The sequence below is a fragment of the Molossus molossus genome, unplaced genomic scaffold, assembly GCF_014108415.1.
Source record: "Molossus molossus isolate mMolMol1 unplaced genomic scaffold, mMolMol1.p scaffold_m16_p_19, whole genome shotgun sequence".
NCBI lineage: Eukaryota > Metazoa > Chordata > Mammalia > Chiroptera > Molossidae > Molossus > Molossus molossus.
In genome coordinates this window covers 34,556,347-34,575,136 of record NW_023425354.1, presented here as the reverse complement: position 1 = coordinate 34,575,136, position 18,790 = coordinate 34,556,347, and the positions used below count along the sequence as shown (strand labels likewise).

The 18,790-nt window shown below is 40.3% G+C and overlaps 1 protein-coding gene and 1 long non-coding RNA gene across 16 annotated transcripts in view; both read right to left on the bottom strand.

Annotated features, from left to right (window-relative positions):
* Nucleotides 1–18,790, bottom strand: part of RFFL (ring finger and FYVE like domain containing E3 ubiquitin protein ligase) — a 55,943-nt gene that overhangs the window by 27,717 nt on the left and 9,436 nt on the right. The window contains exon 2 of one of the 15 annotated variants that reach the window (XM_036267674.1): nucleotides 3,524–3,546. The exons of 12 other annotated variants lie outside the window; for them this stretch is intronic. The gene's annotated coding sequence lies outside the window, so the exon portion shown is untranslated. Of the gene's footprint in view, nucleotides 1–220; nucleotides 643–3,523; nucleotides 3,547–7,086; nucleotides 7,091–18,790 lie in introns of those variants that run through there. 2 more of the 15 variants (XM_036267677.1, XM_036267676.1) reach the window with 2 other exon arrangements.
* Nucleotides 7,394–9,257, bottom strand: LOC118633743. The gene is made up of 3 exons (XR_004960258.1): nucleotides 9,043–9,257; nucleotides 8,307–8,450; nucleotides 7,394–7,994 (listed from the first exon to the last, which is right to left on the bottom strand). It is a non-coding gene; the product is annotated as an uncharacterized LOC118633743 (long non-coding RNA).

The following is an 18,790-nucleotide window of genomic DNA, read 5'->3' as shown; positions in this document are numbered from 1 at the left end:
CTCCTAATGTTGAAAGAAAATGATCAAATCTTTACTGGGGGCTTGAAAATTCATTCTCCAATTCCCCTTACACTCTTCAGAAAAGAGAGACTTGGAGATGTACAGTCTCTGACTGCTATCCTACTGAGTTTGTTTGCAAACTGCCAGGTTCTCCTCTTCCACTTTGCCTACAGGGAAGAAGAATGAGAGATGTAGGACTGGGGTGAACAAGAAAACTTACTATTCCCTATGGAAGAATCCTGTGGTATGAGGCAAGAATGACTAGCTAGCACGTGGGATTTTGTCAGCTTGATAAGTATGCTGGTATTTCTTGGGAGACTGAGCCCTGCTGAACAGGAAAATTACAGTGCTAACCCCAGGGTAAGATAAATGACCTATCCCAGGTAGGGTGAGTACAGTCAGAGTGAAGAGGCAAGAGGGGAGGTAATGTGATTTCTTCCCACAATCACTTCACTTGTTCACCTGACCAAGTTAAATAATTTTAAGTGGATCAGTGGTTGTCATGAGCTTACCCATGGAGGAGAGAAGGGTCAGAATGGACCCATTGCATAGAGGGGTCAGAATGTCAGTGTGCTAGTAAAATTAGTGCTAGCATGCAGTGAAACTCCAAAACCACCTTGCTAATCACCAAAATCTACAGCAGTCAAGTCAGGTATCCAATCTGCTATGATTTTAGTTAACTGGTCTGTATGCCAAGGAACCTCTGCAACAACAGGCTTCACGTGGATGCAGAGACAGCAACAGTTAGGAATTAACATACTTACAGCGAACTCACTGTATAGGACTTTATAAACATGCTTTAAAAGTAAAATGCCCCCGCCCTGGCCGGTTTTGCTCAGCGGTTAGAGCGTCGACCTGTGGTCCTGAGAGACCCGGGTTCGGTTCCTGCTAAGGGCGCATACCTCGGTTGCAGTTTGTCCCCGGCCCTGGTCGGTCGTGCGGGTGGCAGCCACTCGATGTGTTCCTTTCACGTCGATGTTTCTCTCTCTCTCTCTGTTCCTCTCTCTCCCTCCCATTCTACCTGAACAAAAAATGGGAAAGTGTCCTCGGGTGAGGATTAAAAATAAATAAATAAATAAAGTAAAATGCCCCCAATCCTCAAAGAAGTACCTTTCTGATATGGCAAATCAGAAAATGACTAGATGGCAAGCCCTACAGAATCATTTCCAGTTTACTGAGAGAGGTCTGCCTACTGCCACTACCGTGTTCCTGGAATTATTAAAAGCATCTATGCTCTAAGTGCATAGAGAAAAGTATCCCACGTTATGGATCATTAATACAAAATGGGCTTTGCTTCATCTTGTATATTATCCATAAAAAGCAATTAAAGTACAATTGCAATGGCTTTGAAAGGAAAAGTATGAAAAGCCTAGCAATATGGCTTAGCTATGCCTCTTTGAAATAACTGATCAATAATTACACATTTTAACAAGAAAGTAGTCATTCATTGGAAGGATGCTTATCCTCCAGGCACTGAGCTGGCTACTACCCCATGTTATTTCATGTGACCCTCACAACAATTCTGGCAAGGCAGATTAAGTTCTTCCCATCTTGAGGTGAGAAAACTAAGGTTTAGATAAGTTAAGTGACTTGAGAAAGGTCATAGCTAAAGGGTAGTAAACCAGGATTTGAACATAAGTTGCTCAGACCCTGAAGCCTATTAATTCATCAAACTTTAACTTAAAATTTATTAACTTCTCTAGTTAAATTTCAATTAAAAGGTTATATAAGAACCTGGCCAGTGTAGCTCAGTGGTTTCAAAGGCAGTCCCATGAACTGAGAGGTCCCAGTTCGATTCCCAGTCAAGGCACATGCCTGGGTTTCGGGCTCAATCCCCAGTGGGGGGTGTGCAGGAGGCAGCCAATCAATGTTTCTCTCTCATATACATGTTTCTATTTCTCTCTCCCTAAAAAATAAAAAAAAAACACAGAATAAAAGCATTTTTAAAAATATAAAAGTTTATATAAGAGAGGTTTTTAAAGCATCTAGGATATTTGTAATTTGTAAAAAACAATTAACAAAGAAAACCATTTTGACCCCATGCCCCCCGATCCTCAGTAAAGGCCCTTTTCTCTGCTCTCTACATCAAAACTTCTCCAAATATTTGACTCTACTTCCTCAACCTCTAATTCACTCTGCAGCCTCCTCCAGTCCACTTAATCTCTTTGCGAGATCACCAGGAGTTCCAAGTGGCCAAGTCCAAGTGACACTTCTCATCTTCATCTTAACCTCCCAGCAGTGCCGGACAGTCACCCTCCTTCCCTCCTCCTCCCTGAAACATTCTCCCCGATAATCATGTCTGAGCTTCCAGAACTCTGCACCCTGGGTTCCCCTCCTACCTTAAAGCTTCTTTGCTGGTTCTTCCCCTTCCTCTGTTCTTAAATGCTGGGAGTGCCTGAGTGTCTTTGATGCCCTCTCCATCCCACTCTCTCTACCAAGGAGACCCCCAGTTAGTGGCTTTAAAAACTATGCTTAAGCTGAAGATTCATAAATTCCCATCTCCATCTCCCCTGCGCCCAACAGTGGTTTAAATCACCATCTCTCATCCAATACTCACATTTCTCTCCACAGGCCCTTTGAACTTGCTGGTTTGTTCCTTCTGCCTGGACTCTTCTCTCCAAAACATCACATGCATGACTCCTTCTCGTCATTCACCCCTTATTCTAAATATCACTTTCTGATCTCATGCATGGCACTTAGTACTAGCTAGTATTATTCGCTTATTTGTTAACTGTGTCACCTAACTGAAATAAAAAATCCATGCGGGCAGGAGCTTTGTGCTCTACTGTATTTCCAGTCTAGAACAGCCTCCTAACTAGAACCCCAGCTTTAGTTCTTGCCCCTTTCCAATTCTTTCTCCACAAGGAATCATCTACTTCCCCCCTCCCCCCAAAACACACACTTAAAGCTCTTTCATGGATTCCCATTTCATTTTATAGTAAAAATCCCAAGCCCTCACATGAGCAGAAGACCCTGCCTGTGCCACCAGTCGCTGCCTACCTCTCCAATTCATGCCACACTCCTTCCCTCACTCACCACTCAACTAGGCTTCAAGCCATGGTACCCTTTCACTTGTTCAAGCATACAAGCTCCTTCCTGCTTCAGGGTCTCTGCACTTGTTCTCCCTGCTCTCTGTCGTCCTTCAGGTCTCAACTCAAATACTGCCTATTTAGAGTCGTCGTCCTCAGTCACACACACTCTCTCATTGCCCTTTTAGTTTGCTTCACATAACTATCTTCATCTGTAATTACATTTATTGTTCACAGTCTAAGGGCAGAAACCTCATCTGTCTTCACTTGTTTACCCGCATCACCTAGTACACTGCCACTTCACAGTAGACACCCACACGCTTTGTGGAACGAACAAACTGAGGCCAAAGAACATCCAGTATTTTATTAATACAGCCAATGAAGCAAGTACTAGTTATCTCTCCTTAGGACCCAAAGCATTTTATCAATATTTATAGCGACATAAAGTGACCATGAAAAAAAAAGTCCTTTATCGAAAGCAAAGGGTAGCTAACCTTTTTAAGTCTGTCTCCCCAACCTGTATGAAAGAGATAATGTTGTAAGGTAATTGCAGGGCTGAGAAGTAACATTCATAAAATGCCTGACCTATATTAAGTGTTCCATAAACAGCACATTAAAATAAATTACTATTAAATTACCAGTTAGGATTCTAAAAGGGCAACAGCCTAGATGTTTAACAGTGATGACTGGCTGGAAAGCCCAACGTCCCTCTCTCTCTGTTCACCCAGAGCCTGAGTTTCCTACCAAAGGACTAGGTTGGGTGGGGGCTCTGGCACAGCTGATCGCATCACCCACACTATACACAATCAATCATTATCCTGAGAACTCACCTGAAATTTAAAATCATTCTCAACTTTGAAGGTTGCTTACTGTAAAAAATAAGTTAGTCTGGAAAGAAACTTGAACACCCTTGAAACTGTTTAATTCAAAACAGAATCTCAGAATCACAATTGGAATTTTCCAGTAAAACTGCCTGTGGTGTCTACCTCAGAAGGGGAAGATTTACAAGGCTGTTGACAACACAATGAGCATCAAACAGGGCAACAGTTGCATTTGTAAGTAAGCAACCCACAGAGTGAACCATATTACAGACTGGTCTCACTTGCTGGGTGTGGGACAAGAAGCTTGCTCTCTGTGATATTGTGATTATTTCTGAGCTATTTATTTAAGAATAAAGAATTCAGAACACCTAAGTCATAGAGGTGACAAGTATATTGCAGAACTCTAGAACCCAAGGCCTGAGTGAGATCAACAGCCCTGCTGAAGTGGTACATGGGCTGCATAAACAAGGGGTACTTCACAAGGCTAGAACACAGCAGAGGAAACAGTCCCGAAAGGCTCTAAAACCTAATAGACATTTTCCAGGGCAGTCCTTTGGATGTGGGTAATGGATAATGCATATTTCCTAGATAAGAATTTCATTTCAGGGCTAAATATTTAGAAAACAGAACAGTCTAAAAAAAAGTTCCCAAATAAACGTTTTACTTTAGTTTTAGACTCCGTCAGACCTGACCTTAAATCCTGGTTCTAACAGAGTAGCTGAATGAGCTTGAGAAAGTTGCCTCTCTGAGCTTCAGTGTAACAGGAATGAACATACGTCCACTTCACAGGCTGGAGACAGAGCAGGTGCTCAGTATAAAGTCGAGTATATCTTTACTGGTCAAGGCATGAGGCAAGTACTAGGCAAGTTACCAGGCTCTCAATCTTAACAGAAAGAGCAGAAGGCAGTACTGTACATCCAGTAAATGGTAGGCATTATCATAAGGCATGGGACTAGTAATGTTAAGCCTTCAGTCTATTCACACTGACATGATAAAGATTTCAAAGACACTAGAGTTTGGGCTCAGAGTCCTCTCCCCACTTCCCAAGTAATACTTTAATAAAAATAGTCAAAGCTATAGAAACTTTAGGTGAGAGAGAGAACCTGCTGTGTTGTTACTTCAGGCAGCAGATACAAGGAAAATTGAGGGAGTTATTCAGACTCGGGGGTCCTGAAATCCCTTCTTGGATGATCCCAGAAAATTTTATGTTTTAGAGAAAAGTAAAAACACTACAAAACACCTAACATGTGCCAAGTGAGTTGTTATGTTTGTATCTATTGTTTCATTTAATACAATAATCCTGCCCTGGCCAGTTTGCTCAGTGGTTAGTGTTAGCCAGTGGACAGAAGGGGTTGCAGCTTCAATCCCCAGCTCTGGTCAGGGTCTTGAGGGAGGCAATCAATCGATGTGTCTCTCTCACATCGATATCCCCCCCCCCCATTAAAAAAAATCTATAGAAAAATATCCTCAGGTGAGAATTAACAACAACAAAAATACAATAATCCTGCAAAAAACAGAATTAAAATGCTCCTTTTGTAAATGAGGATTGGGAAACTAGACCAGGCTCACACAGCCATAGAGTGACAGGATATATGTCCAAGTTCTTTAATTAATTTGTAGTCCTACAGAAAGAGGGGGGTCTTCTTTTACCACCTATACTCCCTACCCTTAGCACAAGGAATTCAAGGGCCTGTGCACTGGATCAAGGTTAATGGACTGACTGTGGGAGAAGACAACAGAAACCACCTAAAGTAGCTAGCAGGGAGGAAGTATTTAATACTAGTTTCTACTCCCTTCTAGGGACACCAAAAAGGGATACGTACCTACCAAGCCAACATTTTGACTTGAGAACCTTGAAAAAGGTACAGAAACCTTGTAAAAGGTAGAGAGAAAAATCATCCCTGGGAACCCAGTGTTTTAATTTATACATCCAATAGGTCATGTGCTTTCCTACTTACCACAATTTCAGGGTCCAATGCTATAGAGAGACCCCAATTTTCTAAAGATAAAGCCCTTAATCAACATCTAGGATGTGTTTCACTTTCTATTCTGGCCCAGCTTTGTTCCAGCTGAGTAGGATTTGTTTTTTTGGTTTGTTTTTTTTTTTCACTTAATTGTGTCAACTACAACTACTGCTCTATTACTTTCCTTTTAATAAATTTTCCACTGCTAACCATTAAATAAAAATGAAAGTAAATTCTTAGAGCCCAGGACCTCCTTCTCCCTGCTCTTAGCTCCAGCTACCCTACCATTTCATTCTTTCAGTTCCTCAAATGCCAAGCAAGCTATTTTCTCAGCCTTCACCACTGTTCCCACCCTAGCCCTCGCATGTGGCATGTATTATTCAAGGAAACCTCTGACCCAGTCACAGCACCTTGTACACCTCCCAATAACTGTAATTCATTCATCTGATTATCTATTTAGCAATTCTGTCTGCCAAACCCTCTTCTAGTTGCTAGGCATTCCAAGAAGAACAAAAACAGGCAACGTCTCTGCACTGCATGGTGATAGCATTCTGAGGGATGAGCATTCAAGTAGCACTGTATTTGACAACTGCCCAACAATTTGTATAATTCTTTTTAAAGTATTCGTCACCCGTGGTTAGGGTACAGAAAGTGAAACAGGAAACGAGTGAATCTACTTTATATTGTTAGTACCAGCCTTAGTGCCAGGTAAATGTGATCACTACATATTTAGTGAAATATTACTAATGGTAACAGCATTAGAGCCTTAAGGGGGAATGGGGCAGAAATTCATGCTTGAAAACTCCACAATCATGATTCCAGGGTGATCAGAAAATTAAGGGGTTTAAACACATATAAAGACATAAATATCTATAAGGAAAAGCCTAATAGCAATGCCTACCTCATATATGCTAAAGATAACTTTCATATGTCTGGTAAGATTACTTGAGAAATAAGAAAAGAATGGTAACAGACTACCTTCTAAAAGTAACAAAAATATTAAAATTGGCATTTAATACAGCATTAGAAAACCAGAAAGAGCGAGCCTCGAAGATGAACAAGACCATCACTTCTATCCCTCTCCCTACATCAAAAGGCCAGGAAGGCTTCCATGCCCTCCAGGAACGTGGGCTTGAAATGGTACTGTGATGAGAATTGCAAAGAATACAAATAAAAATGCACACCACCCATAAAAATGGAGAAGTAAAATAACAGAGAACAGAAATCAAGAGAGACAGACCTATACCAGATACACCCAGGTCCAAGCAGAACTTTGCCTGTTGCTGTTGACACACACAGCACAAGCAAGGTGGAAACAGAAACATGACGAAAGGATGTGTGAAACAGAACAGCACAGGGTTTTGGAGCATAAAGTGTTAAAATGACAATATAAATAAGGGGAAGAAAGGAGAAAGATTTTACTTGCCACTAGTAATAAATGAGCTCTTTTCCTAAAGTAGTAACTTCTGTAAACAACTGAAAAACATACATAATAATCACAAGTTATAAATGTTCTTGGAAACTCCCTGGTTTCAACTAGTCTAAGACAAATATCTGCTGAGGGACCTCAGCATCTGCTATGTTCAGGGAAAAGTAATTCTAACCAATGGAGTTGTGCCAAAATATCACCCTCGGGGTCTGACCAATTAAATGGCTGCTTCTTAGTGTGAAGTTTAGGGGAGATGACAGATTGAACATGGCAGCAGAGAAACCTACACATTTAATTTCAGCCCAGGCATTTTGCCCCAAAGGATGAGTCAATCAGGAAAGAAAGCAGTTCAGAGTAAAATCTCCTAACAATGCTGAAAACAAAATAAACGGACCTGCAGTTTAATTACCACAGGATCCTTCTTCCATCAAAACTGATGAGAAAGCTCATCAAGAATAAAGAGACTCTGATCCCCCTCATACTCTCTCGTGTGGGAAACAGGACTTACCAGATAAGCTTTTATGGACCTTCTGAGGGAAGAAGCTGCTTTCACGAGATATTATCACAGTGACTGACTAATGGGTAACTAGGATAAAATATGTTCATGAGCTAGGGACTAGGGGAGAGGATTTCTGGCACTCCTATGCCCTAGGAAAAGGCAACACTTCAAGACAGGCATTCCGTCTAGGATCAACATTAGGCGTTTTACCTTTCCATGTGTACTGCACGAAAGTTACTGTAGACAAATGAGCTGTGGTGTAGAGAATGAACAAAGACTTTAGATTTTGATCGTAAAGCCTAGCACATAATAGATGCTCAATAAAAGTTGGGGGGAGGGGGGGACATGCAGGAAGCAGCCAGTATCGATATTCTCTCTCATCGATGTTTCCATTTCTCTCTCCCTCTCCCTTCCTCTCTAAAATCAATAAAGGGAAAAAAATTAAAAAATAACAACAACAACAAAAACATTGGCTATAAATGACTTCAAGAAAATCATTTTTAAGATTCTTTAAAGTGACAAAATTTAATTGCTCTATCCTCTACTTTTTTATTAGACTGATACCTTTAATCAGACTTAATCTGTTTTCCAATGATGTTCCAAGAACTAAATGACTCCAGGCCCCTTCCACCAGCTCTTAATTTTCTAATCCCCGAAGAACTCCTCTCAGAGGTAGTCATAAGTGTTTTTGCTTTTGTTTCATTTTTTCTTAAAGAGAGAGAGAAACATTGATTTGTTGTTCCACTTACTTAAGCATTCACTAGCTGCTTCTTGTATGTGCTCTAACTGGATATCGAACCTACAACCTTGGTTACCAAGACGATGCTCTAACTAACTGAGCTACCTGGCTAGGGCGAGAAGTGGTTTATCCTTGATGCAACCCTAGGCTGTTACATTTCTTCCCAATTCTACCCCACTGCTAAGGTATTTGTCATTTTTCCCACAGTCCAGCCAGTTTAAACTTTTTCCCTTAGTTCCTCAACCCCTCTTGTCCACCAATTCAGATAATTGAACCCATATACCTCTGCCCCCCACCTGGTGCTCCATAACTGCTTGCACTGCACTGAAGTCAGATGGGATTTTGTGATAAATCCAGGGTAAATTCAGACTACCCACCCCCTTCCTCCCACAGACCTTTGGCTTGGTTTGATGTGTGATCTCAATCTGAAAATCATGCTGACTTTCTGAAATGTTTTCTGCTCCTGCCAGAATGTGTGATGCCTACCTAGTACCTATCCCAAGAAGCAGAAAGAGATTTCTAAGTTTGCCTGTATCACAAAGAAAACCTCTGTATTCTCACCATAGTCTCTCCTTGTGAACACATGTGCTTAACCTGGTCTCTGAGTTTTACTCTTTGCCTATATGTCCCACAACAAAGTGCAAACTGGCTCATCTTTTCCACTCCTTTTTTCCTGAGAAAAAAAGACACCTGGGGGAAAAAAAAGGATAACTGTGCTGATACCCGGAAGTAATGCTATTCTCATCAATGTTGAAATGTGCTACTACTTTACCCATTTGCTTCTGAAATTATAATGTGAAAGCATAGCCCTCTTTGCAATGTGGCAAGGATACAGAACATACAAAACATAGGACCCAGACCTTTACATGACCCATATTCATTAGCTTATGGTTTGAGAGCACCAGAATGGACCTGTTCTGAAATAACTGAAGCAGTTATACCCACTAAGATCCCAAGATTACTCCCCACAGGTACTTATTCTATAACCAATCCAGTCTCCTGGTGAATATAACAAAGCAGATTTCACAGTGGGAAACAATGAGGAATGGGAGTGGGAGGGTCAGAAAATGGGGGTTTCTAAGACTGTTTACCAGCTGAATGACCCCCAAGCAAATCACTTATTTAATCTCTTCTACAGAAACTTGCCAAGGGGTTAAACAGTTCAGCAGTTAGCATTAGATTTTCAGCCTTCAACACTCAAGGAAATTTTCAATTCAAAGACTAAAATCAGAGTAATTTGTAAACTACCTAATTTAGGAATTTAGGAAACACTCAAAAGATATGCTAGAAATCCTGGAATCCAACATAAGGAACCTATAATTTAAAAGGATGATAAATTCTAGGCTAAGATCTATTGCTTTTTTTTTTAAAGCCAAGCACAGCTTGAATCCCACAACTACCAAAACAAGCAGATCAGCAGTCAATTCAGTGGTTTCATGTTGTAAAACATATGGACGTAATAATGGTGTAAGCTAGGAAAATCCATCATGCATCACCATCAGGAAGAAAAAAAGGCCTGATCCCTAGAAGAAAGATGTATATCTGTATATAGGCAAGGGCAGTAAAGGACTAATTGCCTTAGCTCCTTTTCAAACCAGAAACAGAGACTTCTTCACTCACACTCAAACATTCAAAGTCTTTTTTAACCACAGCAAGTTTCAAAACACAGGTACACACATTACAGTAAAGACAAATACATCCTGTTTGCACTTGACTTCCCGTTCTGGGCTGTTTCTATACACTGCTGCTCCCTAGCCACAGACAGGTAGATAAACTTTCATAACTACCAACAAGGAGGAAAAATCTGGACAGTATTTCAATGACAATACAACACATTATTCTACGAGTCAGGTTAAAACAGTCACCTAAAAAGCACCAAAAAACAATCATGGGCCTCTCAGTTTCTAGATTTCCCATGCCTCTACTAACATCTGACCAAGAATAAACAATAAAAACACAAAAAGTGCTGAGAGAAGAAAATTAAGGCTGAAACAAAACTTAGAATATAAGGGCGGGGGGCGGGGGGGGGGGGGATGGATGTTTTTATCATTAAATGTTGGCTTCCTTTCAAATGTAGAATGAACAGATTTCTGTCAGCCAGTCCCCATTGAGCAGATTGCCAGAAGGGAACCACCCAACCTGCTACCAACTAGAGTCTACTTTTCAGCACTGCAAAAGCATTCAGTTTTGGAGACCAAAGCCTCCACTTCAAGTGAAACTTCCACTGCTTTCAAAGAGCTAGCAGTTCCCCCAAATCACATGCAGCACTGGGAGTAAACCCTAGACAATGAATACCCCAGTGTTTATGGCATTGTCATTCAGCCTCTGGGTTTGTTTTCTCATCTGGAAAATAGGAGGGTTGGACTACACTAATCTGTAATGTTTCTTCCAGCTGTAGAAAAAATTCAGGGATTCAGCACTAACAGTTAGCAGAAGCTTCTGTGGTTTCCTGCGTTATTTCTATTGTCAAATAGGATGTCTCTAACATCCCACATCCCATAGTGTGAATATATGCATTGATCTACCTTCCAAGTACCCAAGGATTTTGTCCCCCTTTCCCTTGAAATGTAGATCAGAAAGTTTCCCATTTGAAAACAAGAGACTAACAAACCTTAAGGATTGTTCTTTACACATGGTCTTTTTATTAAGATCTTAAGGCAACCACGCTGGTCATATGATTCCTAGGGAGAACAGAGCCACAAAAGGATGGAGAAAATCTGACCAGGAGCACTCCCACACAGTGACTGCTACTGGGAAAAGAATGAGACAAAATCTGGGTAAGAGTGGTGAAGACAAGTACTATGAGTCAATGCAAGAGAAAGCACAGCAAGTTAAAAAAAATAAATAAATAAAAAGGAGGGGAAGAAGAAAAGCAAAGAAGGGAGAAGTAATCTAAACCAATGAGCAGAAAACTTAAATCTGAAATTCTGCTTATTCATTCGTTCATCCAACAGATATCACATGCCCACTATGTGCAGACACAAGAGGAGATACAAAGGTCAACTAGACAGATCTGCACAACGGAGGTTATGGTCTAGTAAGAGAAATAAAGGCATGTATGCAAACAACTGAAAGATGTGGCAGAAAGTGTATTGTGCCATAAAAGAGACATAAAAGAATCCTTTACTGTGAGACCCAGAGGAGAAAGTGGTTACTCCCAATGAGGGATCAGACAAGGAGCTTCATAGAAAGAATGACATTCAAAGCCAAAAACACAACAGAACCAAGGACACCCAAGTAGGAAAATCAAGGACATATAGGTACAGTGAATAACTGGGTTTGATTTGAGACATAAGTGGGCACAAAGGGAGGGATGGTAATACTAATAACTAGTGATTCAGAGAGCCATGGCTAAATTGAATAGCTGGATTGGAGCCAGACTAAGTATTTCAAAATCAGACCCATAATTTGCATTTAAATTCAATGGAAAACGAGGCAGAGGATAGGGGGAGGCTGACAAATTAGGAACCGGAGGAATCTTATAACTTAACCCATAAAATTAAGATAATAAAATCAACACAAAACCAATGTGTACAGATATATAAAGTCCCTCTAAGCCTTAGAGTCTAAGGAGATACAATGTCTTCCAATCCAAAAATAAGCAGAGAGAAAGACAAAACAGCTTGGATGATGGTATTAATATATTTAAACAAAGAATATGACTACATCCCCCTGGCTGGTTTGGCGCAGTGGTTAGAGCGTCAGCCTGTGGTCGCCCTGGTTGGAGTCGTGCGGGAGGCAGCCACTCCATGTGTCGCTTTCATGTCGATGTTTCTCTCTCTCTCTCTCACTCTCTCTCTCTGTCTCTCCACCCCCCCCCCCCACACACACACACACACACTCTATCTAAACAAAATGGAAAAATGTCCTCGGGTGAAGATAAAAAAAATTAAATAAAATAAAGCACAAAAGTTAAAAACAAAAACAAAGACAGAGGAGGCCCCTTTGACCCCAGAATCACCCAAGCAGAGAAATACTGGAGCTAGGTAACACACCATCTTCTCTGCAGTGGGGTAAGGTTCTTTCATGAAGCTTAAATGCAAACAGCATACAGTAGCAGTTAGGGATATGGGTTAAAGAGTCAGAGGGACTTGGTACCCATCTTAGTTCAGCCTCTTACCAGCTTGGAGACAACCTTGGTTTCCTCATTTGTAAATTGAAGAGTATGTGCCTACTTTGCAGGAGGACCACTGGGAGAATTAAATGTCCTACTGTATGCAAAGCACTTAGTACAGTACCTGGCATATAGTAAGCAATCAATAATCTTCACTTTTGTGTAACTGTGTCCTTCCCCACAAACTATTCTACCATATTATTCTATGCTCACCAAGCAAGCTTGATATCATTACATTTCATTTCTCAGATCTCTTGATATAGAAAACAATATCCTAGCAAAATCCACAATCCTGTTACCAAGAAAGGAATCTTTCACTCTAAAATAATAAATTGGCATTTCTTTCTGAGCACTGTCACTCAAGTCTAAATAGAATCCTGTCTCTAAAAGACTGATCATTTTCAGGTGCAAACAAAATACATATTATGACTTAAGAACCAGACCTAAAGCACAGTAACCAAAAATTCTCAGGGGTCTTCCTGACAAGCTGGTCATTAGGCCAGCCCTACATAATGTCACCCTCAATCTACAACAAGCCAATATGGATAATACTTCACCTTCCACCTCTGTCAGACCCTTCAATCATGTGCTCTGGTCAAGAACTTTTAAAATATATATATATATTTGTTTGCCCTGGCCAGTTTGGCTCAGTGGTTAGAGTGTCGGCCCACAAACCAGAGAGTCCCGGGTTCGGTTCCCACTAAGGGCACATAACTTGGTTGCAGTTTGTCCCCAGCCCCGGATGGGGTTGTGTGGGTGGCAACCAGTCGATGTGTCTCTCTCACATTGATGTTTCTCTCTCTCTTCCTCCCTCCCTCCTGCTCTATCTGATCTGAAGATTAAGGCAAAAATGTCCTCGAGTGAGGATAAAAAATTAAAATATATATATATATATATATTTTTTTTTATTGATTTTTAGAGAGAGAGGAAGAGAGAGGGAGAGAAACACAGATGCGAAAGTGAGCTTCCTCCTGTACGCCCCCCCTACTGGGGTCAAGCCCACAACCCAGGCATGTGCCCTGACCATATACCCTGACTAGGAATCGAACCAGCAACCTTTCAGTGCAGGGGACAATGCCCAACCAACTAACGGAAAGCCACACTAGCCAGGGCTATGGTGAAGCACTTTATCTCCCTCTCTAACCTTTCTAGAGGTCAAAGATCCCATCTTATCCATCTTTTATTCTTTCCTCCATATCCCAATATACCTTGCATCAAACAGAGCCATAATAAATTTATTGTAAGAATGAATTTAAAACATAAATTTTCTTAACAACACAATACACTGCAATTTGTCATTCCTGCACCATAGGGCCCTTTCTGATTTACTGAACTCTATTCTATGTTTTCCTTCCCCTTTTCTCCTTCCCTCCCCAACCTTTCCAACACCTGAGCGACTAAGTATTACAGAAAGTCAGAACACTATTTTATTTACGGGGTTCCTAAACAAATTCATACACTGGAACGGAGCCATCATTGGGCTTAGAAATCTTTTATTCACCTGTAGTTGATGTTTCCACATCAACTTTCCAATGAGCACCGTTGTTATACACGGTTTAGCACATGGGGCCTGGGGTCAGAACTCAGTCTTCCCATGTGACTTTAGTCACGGTGCTTAATTTAACCTAAACTTCATTTTCCTAGTCTATAAAACAGAGTACCTAAATGAGGTAATCAATGCAAAGCCTTAACACCACAAAGTGCTCCACAAATGATAACTATTATTGTTTTCTACTTTGTCTAAAATAATCTTCCAACCCTTATCACCTGATCCACACTTCTCTATCAGATAACTAGAAACCTCCTCACCTACTTTACCAAAATAACCAATTCCATCCATTTATTCTGAGACAGCTGTGGTACAGTGGAAAGAACAATGGAATCAGGAGTTCAGTGGCTGCCATATACTAGATATGTGGCCTTGAACTAATTGCTTCATCTGTGACTCAGATTCCTCAACTGCAAAACTGATATTTTAATATGTTCCTTACAGAATCACTGTGAGAATTAGATGGAAAAATATGAAAAAGCATTAAGCTGATAAAGAGGGAAAAGAATAAGTGAGGTGATAAGACTTTTAAAGGTGACTAGGTTTCAAATCCCAGTTCTAACATTTAATTAGTTGTGTGACCTTGGGCAAGTTAAATTCTCCAGTCCTGTTTCTTGTCTGTAAAATGGGGAAAATAACTTCACAGGGTTCTTAAGAGTTTTAAAACAATGTGTAGACTACTTTGCATGTTGATTTCCCATCCTCCTCTCTGTCTCTTTTTTCTTCTCCATCTCAAAAACTCCCCTTTATTCACTAGATATAGTGGAGATGTGCTAATTTTTAAAAAATTAAATGGACCAAAAATTTAATTTTTTAAAAATTAGCACATCTCCACTATATCTATATATAACAGCAAAGTAGACAAGCACTACTATACAAATACACTATGTTCTATCTAAAATATAACACTAAAAAGAAGTTTCAAGGGGTAAGATAAAAATATAGAAAAACTTACCCCTAATATTTCCTTCCCATACCCCAAAGGAAGTTCTTACTTACCCCTAGAATTTGGAAATTCATTTTGGAGGTCACTACACTATCAGGCAAACTGTTCAAAGACAAATAGAATAGACCTGATATAGCTCCTAGCACAGAGTAGATGCTCAGTAAATACTGGTCCATTACAGTTTTAAAAAACCTGCCTTCACACATACTTCTCCATGCAAGTTTGTACAAAGTAAACCCTCTGCTCTACTTCCCTTTCTCTTTCATTCCCAACTTTCCCAACAGAGTAGCCGCTACTCTGCTTCATTTTCACATCAAACACTTGTTCATTAACTCCACTCCAGTCTACTGAAAGCCCTTTCTCCAAGGTCACCTATGATATTCTGAGGCTAAATGCATGGCTTTTTCTTAAGTCCTTAACCTTCATGACCTCCCCCATACACCAGTGACCTGTCTATGTTCTTCCTTCAGTCTTTCTCACAGTCTCCTTATTCCCCTACAATTTCCACTCAGTGCAATAGCTTGACTCTCCTTTGACTTCAAAGACCACTCTTCTTCCTCTCTCCTTCCCAGGTTCTTTTGTCCTCTAAATACCCCCTAGGGCTCCATACTAACCATTCTTCCTTTCCTTCTCTAGTAAATTCTGTTGGTTCTACATTTACAATATATCCTGCAAATATCCCACTCTCACTACGTCCACTGCTATATCCTGCCTTATATGCTACTTTCTTTCTCAAGAACTATAGCCAATACCTACCTTCCTAGTGGTCCCCTCTTTACCACTCTATTTGCTATACAGCAGTCAGGGTAACCTTTTATTAAAAAAATAAAATAAAATAAAATAAAATAAAATAAAATAAAATAAAATAAAATAAAATAAAAAACCTCTGCTTTTAAGCTTTCAGAGGTTTCCCACCATGCTTTTTTGTAAAGCCTAGACATATAAGACTCCATATATGGCCCACAAGGGCTCCATGTGTTATGGGGCCCTCCCTACCTTTCTCACTTTACCTCATGATGTTCTCCCTCTGCCTGCACCTCACTCTAAGCCCTTAGTGGTCTCCTTTCAGTTCCTCAAAAATAATAAATTATTTACTGCCTCCAGGCCTATACATTGTAGTTCCTTTCCTTCCTGGAACACTGTCCACAGCTCTTTTCACAAAGCTGGTACCTGATCAGTCAGACTTCACCTCACCTTTCCTACAATGCAGTTGTCTGACACACAATGGAAGTTTATATAAGTATTCACTTAATGAATAGATTCCATAGTCTTCAGATAACTCCAAATCTAAGTATCTAGAATCAATCTTACCCTTCTATTTCAGTACTTCATTTCTAAATGCCTGCTAGATGTCCTGACCCCAAATTTAGCATACCAGGTACACTCAGAACCAAACATTCATCTCTTCTGAAACCAGTTCTTCCAATATTCTGAAATTATATGAGCAATATAATCCCCACATTCTGCTTCAGAACTATGATTCTCCCATTCATTTGCTCCATCTGTCCAAAATTATAATCACCCTTTAAAAATGAATTAAACTATCACTTCATTCATTCATGCAATCACTTATTCATTCAACAAATACTGAGTACCTTTTTATTAAATATGGTTTTATTGCTTTTTTGATAGAGAGGAAGGCAGAGAGAGACAGAAACATTGATGTGAGAGAGAAACATCAAGCTGCTGCCTCCTGCACGCCCCCTACTGGAGATCAAGCCTGCAACCTGGGCATGTGCCCTGACTGGGAATTGAACCGGGACCTCTGAGTCCATAGGACAATGCTCAATCCACTGAGCCACACCGGCCAGGCCTAACTGAGTATCTTTTTTTTTTTCTCCAATTCCTCACCCGAGGATATTTTTCTATTTATCATCAGATAGAGTGGGAGGGAGGAAGAGCGAGAGAGACAGAGAGAAACGTTGACGTGATAGAGCCACGTCAACTGGTTGCCTCCCCCACCACCCGACCAGGGCTGAGGATGAACTGCAACCAAGGTACGTGCCCTTGACCGGAATTGAACCCGTGACTCACTGGTCCGAGGGCACTCTAACTGCTGAGTCAAAACTGCCAAGGATTACTGAGAATCTTTTATGAGGCAGGTACTACTTCAGATACCGGAAATCAAAACATACTTTGTCTATTACACATCAGTCAAATAATCATACAAATATTTAATTATAAACTAAAAAATGCTATGAAGGAAAAAGTGCTAGAAATTATGATAAAAAATAAGTGAAGCATCAAGAAACACTCCTTTGATGATGTACTAACTGAATGAGCTATAATTTACATTAGTCCGATTGGAACGTAGAACATGTCAGGCAGAGGGTTCAGCTAAACCCTGGAAGCAGAAGACCAGCAGGCTTATCTTAAAGCATCTACTATTCTCCTTAAATATTATACCTGTTGGTCTTGTTCCCCTCCCCCAACCGTATTGTCATTTTACTAACAGTTCCCTGAGAGAAAGGACACAGAGCGTCTCTTATGTGACAACACCCTCAGGAGATACCGATTCACATGTATGGCACCTGAGTTCATGATTGTAAAAGCTTCCAGATGACTTTGATATGCAGCCAAGTTCATAAATCATATGCCCAAATTACCTATTTAATAAACATATACTGACTATTCTCTCATTAAAAAATAGGTCAGTGTGGTAAATTGTCTCCAAAATTGGCAACAATAATCCCAACCATGCTGCATACCCTTTTCCAGTGTGACTGAGACAGTCTATCCTTGTCCATGTCCCCTAACTTTGGATGTGGGCTACACTTGTGACTTACTTAAACCAAGAGCATAGGGCAAAAGTGACAATGTATGACTCTCAGGCCCAGGCCTTAAGAGGCCCTGCAGCATCCATTATGGTCCCTTGGAAGCCAACCATCATGTAAAAGGAGCCTGATCTAGATTAATGAAAGATGAGAGGCCAAGAGAGAAATGGACCTCATGGAGAAGAACCAAGATGTCCCTGCCAACAGCCAGCACTGAGTCCCCAGATATTTGAGTGAAGCCATGATAGATCGATCCTCCAGTCTAATCAACATCACATAGAACAAAGCAGTATATCCCTCTTCCCTGAATTACTAACCCACATTTTATGAGCAATAAAATGGTTGTCATTTGAAGCCACTAAAAGTTTTAGAGTGATTTGTTACTCGGTAATAGATAAATGAAACAGTCAGAAATTCAACACTCTCTTTTAGCAGTCATTCAAATGTTTCTCAACTTGGAAGATCAAGTAACACTTTTTCATATTCATTAAAATTATTCCTCCTTCAATTTAAGGCCATTTCCTTTGAAGTACATGAAGAACAATTAATCAAAATCCTCCTGGCAGAAACTATTCTTGTATTTGAAGATGATAATCAAGCCATTCCTTAGCTTTTCCTTCTCTAGGAAAACATCTTTCCTTTTTTAAAAAAACTTATAATGATAACTTATTTTTTTAACTTTTTAATCATCTTTATTCTCTCTGAAGTATTCAGGGACCAAAACTGGATGTCACATACCAGTATCTAACAGAGATTATTTCCTAGCACTTATGGTTCATCTTTCTACAATCAAATTCCACATAGTCCCAAACACAGCATATTAGCACCCCAAGAGTTATGAGTTAACCTACAAACCTAATCACTTGCTGTGAAACCTTTTTTGCTCTCAACACTCAGCTTACTCCAGCCCTGGCCAGGTAGCTCAG